The sequence below is a fragment of the Centroberyx gerrardi genome, chromosome 16 (genome assembly GCF_048128805.1).
Source record: "Centroberyx gerrardi isolate f3 chromosome 16, fCenGer3.hap1.cur.20231027, whole genome shotgun sequence".
Classification (NCBI taxonomy): domain Eukaryota; kingdom Metazoa; phylum Chordata; class Actinopteri; order Beryciformes; family Berycidae; genus Centroberyx; species Centroberyx gerrardi.
In genome coordinates, this window is record NC_136012.1 from 5,788,271 (window position 1) to 5,792,961 (window position 4,691).

At 42.4% G+C, this 4,691-nt stretch overlaps 4 non-coding genes across 4 annotated transcripts; all 4 read right to left on the reverse strand.

The window, feature by feature from the left end:
* Window positions 1–716: 716 nt before the first annotated feature.
* On the reverse strand, window positions 717–789 carry trnar-ccu (transfer RNA arginine (anticodon CCU)). The gene has a single exon. It is a non-coding gene; the product is annotated as a tRNA-Arg (tRNA).
* Window positions 790–3,894: 3,105 nt separating this feature from the next.
* trnal-uag (transfer RNA leucine (anticodon UAG)) lies at window positions 3,895–3,976 on the reverse strand. Its single transcript has one exon. It is a non-coding gene; the product is annotated as a tRNA-Leu (tRNA).
* A 186-nt stretch (window positions 3,977–4,162) lies between these two features.
* trnam-cau (transfer RNA methionine (anticodon CAU)) lies at window positions 4,163–4,234 on the reverse strand. Its single transcript has one exon. It is a non-coding gene; the product is annotated as a tRNA-Met (tRNA).
* A 6-nt stretch (window positions 4,235–4,240) lies between these two features.
* trnar-ccu (transfer RNA arginine (anticodon CCU)) lies at window positions 4,241–4,313 on the reverse strand. Its single transcript has one exon. It is a non-coding gene; the product is annotated as a tRNA-Arg (tRNA).
* Between the last annotated feature and the right edge of the window lie 378 nt (window positions 4,314–4,691).

Here is a 4,691-nt window from a genome sequence, read left to right on the forward strand (position 1 = left end):
CCTCATCAGAAGACTTTGATTATACTACACGAGCTTTATGGAGTAATTTTTTGGACATTTATTGCCCTTTTTGAAGCAGAACGTCCGGCTCCCCATTCACTGGAAGAAGCTCCTCCAGCAGCGAGCCTGGAGAACTCCAGGTAAGTTGTATGAAGAAAAAACACTCACCCGAGTTTGTACTGGCATGAGAATGAGTAGATAATGACCAAATTTTTATTTTTGGGTGAACTATTCCTTTAACTACCTATCATCATCAAAGTATAATATGAATGATCTGATTTTAAAATCGTATTACTTTGACAGCAGGTAAGCCCCAGTCTACATTCTTATGAGCAAAAGTCCAGACTCAGGTCTTGAGGCAAGACACTAAACTAAATATACTAAAGGTCATTGTGTTACAGTTCAGAACCCATCTGCTTTGGAATAAACTGCTTAAAGATATTATGCGGATAGATTCTGTTTGTATTTTGAAATCTCTTCTGAAACCCCATCCAGCAAACATTTTGACATTGATGCATGGATACATTTTGATGCTGATATGTCGGCCTGCATCAACTCATGTGATGACAGTAGAATGAAGGCATGGACATTGGAGTCGTGGACATGATGGATGCTTTCTGTTAGGAAAAGCTAAGATTTAGCAGAGGATGGTTTCGATCCATCGACCTCTGGGTTATGGGCCCAGCACGCTTCCGCTGCACCACTCTGCTTTCAATCACCCCAGATGGGACTTGAACCCACAATCCCTGGCTTAGGAGGCCAGTGCCTTATCCATTAGGCCACTGGGGCTACACCTACAGCCAGCTGTGGTGTCATGATTTAGAGCCAGTATGGCAAATGGTCTTATCGGTTAAAACTGTTTATTCATTTAATTATTTGTTTTTTTGCTTATATTGTCCTTGTATTACATTTTAAAAATATCCTTTATTCATTCAGATTTCATTTTTCCCCTTTAACCATGACAGCTAGTGAGTCTACACAGGGAAGAGAAAAAAGAATATGAACATTTATCTTTCAATTGTTCATAAAACTAGCAATAAACATTTGAACCTAGGAACGCTGAATTGGAATGTGCACCTTGCCTTCAGCCGGCGTTCTCATGTGAAGCAATTCACTGACGGATGATAAAGAGACTGACAGAGACAGTGGCAGTATCAATATTGCTAGTTCCCGTCTTATGAGCATCTGCTCCGTGACAGCGGGCCACTCATCTTTAGTGTGTTATTTTATTTATTCAGACAGTTGGAAAAACCAGAGGAGGAGAGACAGAGGCAGGAGGAGGAGCGGTGGGGATTTGATCCTATAGGCCAGCAGGGATGCAAATAGCTCAAAAGGACACAACTTTTGATCTTTCTCTCTTGCCAGTAGAAAATGACAGAGACGGATGGAACGATACAGCGCTCCCAGTCAAAACATCGCCGTGACACTGCAGAGGCGACTCCTAATTCAAACACTGCACCATGGAGAACAGTCAGATTCACAGCAAATACGATTGCATGCTTTCATGCATTGTTAATATTGTCAGAGTTATTTACTGTGGCTGCAGTTTTGATGTTGTTGTCGTTACTTTTGGATTGTCCATAGTATCAGTATTTAACCCCTTGCACCCTGAGTTTCCCCTTAAATTTCCTTTTAAGTAACTTCAAAGTTATAAAAAACATTTTTCCACACTGTACGACATATTCTGTATCTGCTCGTTCCAGCGCTTCATTTAAGCTATAGCTGCTTATATTGAGTGAAATATTCAAATCCAAGATGCATTTTTTATGGCTTCACCACTACAACAAATGGACAAAAAAAATAGATATTTGTGCACCATTTTATCCACATTCCCCTGTAATTCAGCATGACATATTTGTTGTCTTTGGAAACCTTGGGATCTTGACTAGAATTTAAAATACATTTCTGTGGGTTTGAACAAAGCTTGGCTGTGAAACGTGTTCATAATGATGGTCCCACGTGAGGAACTGTCAGGGTAGAAGCGGTTCTTTGTGTTATTCCTTGTTCTCATTGAGGGTCTTGTCATTTTCACTTATTGTTGTTGTTTCATAATGTGGGCTTTGTGAAGCCCTTTGAGACTGTAACTGTGACTAAGGGCTATACAAATAAACTTGACTTGATTTTACATACTGTAGCAATGGTCAGTCTTGAGGAACTACATTTGTTTGCAAAAAAACAATTGAAAATGCTGTTTTATATTATTTTATATATGAAAATTGTTGTACTACATCAGTGTCCACATCTAATGGTAGAGCATGACCTTGAGTGTATTATTGCTTAATTGTAAAACTCATCACAACTTGGTGACCGTTGCATTTGCAGAAAATTAGTCTGTAATGTGATCTCAGCTGAATGTGTTTTCTCTGTTCCCTCCATTTCCTGCAAACATGGAAACATGGGGAAAAAGATTTTAACAATTTGCCAGCACAATCGAAAGCCATGTATGTCCTCACTGATGGCAGGTGTCTGTCAAATGTATTTAGGAATACGCAGCTGATTTCTACACTTTGGTTGTGCACAAAAGGAAACAGCAAAAAACCAAGAGAATGAGAGATATATCAAGAAAATGAGTGAGGAATGGAGAAACAAAAATGTCTGAGATCATTGTTGCGCGAGGCTGGTTTGATGAGTGAATGAAAGACAGAGATCAACAAGAGCCAAAGAGAGAGAGATAAAAACTGACTCAAGTCTTCGGTTCAAAGCAACATTGTCCCCAGAGGGCGAATTGCTATTAAAATGAAACCCTTGTCGACATCAAAAACGTTGCAACAGGGTTTTTGTGCCGGAACAGATATTGTGTCTAATCTTGTGTTCCTACACAAGAGCATGTTGGAATCTTAGAATTCATTCCCAATTGAAAGACAGCAAAAGGGCATCAGAGTCCTTGATCTCTCCACTGTATCCACTGTATCACTTGTAACACCCATATCCACCCCACCACACACAAAGAAGTCACCTAGGTCCGACGACTGATGTTATGTTACATGACTTCTGGGTAATGAAGTCCTCACAATTCAAACAGTTACCTCTTGCTGCCACTTGGTGCCGCCAATGTGCAAAATTGCCTAATGCAGCTTTAATTGCATTTCTTTGACAGTTGTGCATGTTTACTTGGTGTTGTAGCTCATGTTGATCTGTCAGTTTTTGTTGTTTCCGTCTAAATACGACATTTAACCCAGATTATTAGAGGGGGAGTCACTTTATAGAATCAGGTGTCAAGTGTGTTTTAAATGAGGATGGCTGGCATTGGTGTTTAATAGCAAGAGCAAGAGTCCTGCAGTGGCCGGGAACAGAAATTGCCTCAGCCATCTCACTGTCGACATGGGTTGATTACTCATGTGATGACAGGAGAATGAAGACATGAATGTTGGAGTCGTGGACATGATGGATGCTTTCTGTTTGGAAAATTTAAGATTTAGCAGAGGATGATTTCGATCCATCGACCTCTGGGTTATGGGCCCAGCACGCTTCCGCTGCGCCACTCTGCTTGCAATCACCCCAGATGGCACTTGAACCCACAATCCCTGGTTTAGGAGGCCAGTGCCTTATCCATTAAGCCACTAGGGCTACACACATAGCTGACTGTGGTGTGGGTGTCTGAAAGCTTATGCAGACAAAGGCCTTCAGTGCTTTCATTACCCAAATACTCATGTCCCGCAGGAACCTCTGTTGTGAACAGTGGCTTCTATTTCTCATTATGTATGATGGAGAAGGCACACATTTGCATGTTACCAACAGTACCATGCTTAGTATGATTTTAGCGCTCAGCACGCCAGACATTAGGAGTTTAAAACAAATTACAGCACATAGAAAGCTCCTTTATTGGACTTTGCAAGCACCCTCTGTCTCCTGTGTTTTGACATTTTCCTGCCATAAAGTAGAAGAGAAGCCATATGGCAGTGGTGGGATTTGAACCCACGCCTCCAGAGAGACTGGAGCCTAAATCCAGCGCCTTAGACCACTCGGCCACACTACCAGCTGCTCTGCTTGCATCGCCGCTACGATGCTTGGGAAGCAGCTATGGTGTCCACTGCAGCAGAGAGGAGAGAAGGCATGTCAAAGTACACATGGGCTGATTACTCATGCAATGACAGGAGACTGAAGGCAGGAATGTTGGAGTCGTGGACATGATGGAGACTTTCTGTTTGGAAAAGCTAAGATTTAGCAGAGGATGGTTTCGATCCATCGACCTCTGGGTTATGGGCCCAGCACGCTTCCGCTGCGCCACTCTGCTTTCAAACACCCCAGATGGGACTTGAACCCACAACCCCTGGCTTAGGAGGCAAGTGCCTTATCCATTAGGCCACTGGGGCTACGCCCACAGGCTGCTGCGGTGTCACGATGTAGACCCAGCACGGTAACGGCCGTTCTCAGCTAAAACTGTTGCTAATACATGCTGCTGTGGTGTCCAACCCATGTCAATGTCGACATGGGTTGATTACTCATGTGATGATTACTCATGTGATGACAGTAGAATGAAGGCATGGACGTAGGAGTTGTGGACATGATGGAGGCTTTCTGTTTGGAAAAGCTAAGATTTAGCAGATGATTTAACAGCCATTCTCACTATTTTACCACTCAAGGACTTTCTACCAATGTAGCTGGTAGAGTAGTCAAACTTCTGACCATAGCCTGGTGGCCAATGTTAATTTCCCTCCCATTTGGATGGCCTATAAATATCTCCATTACAT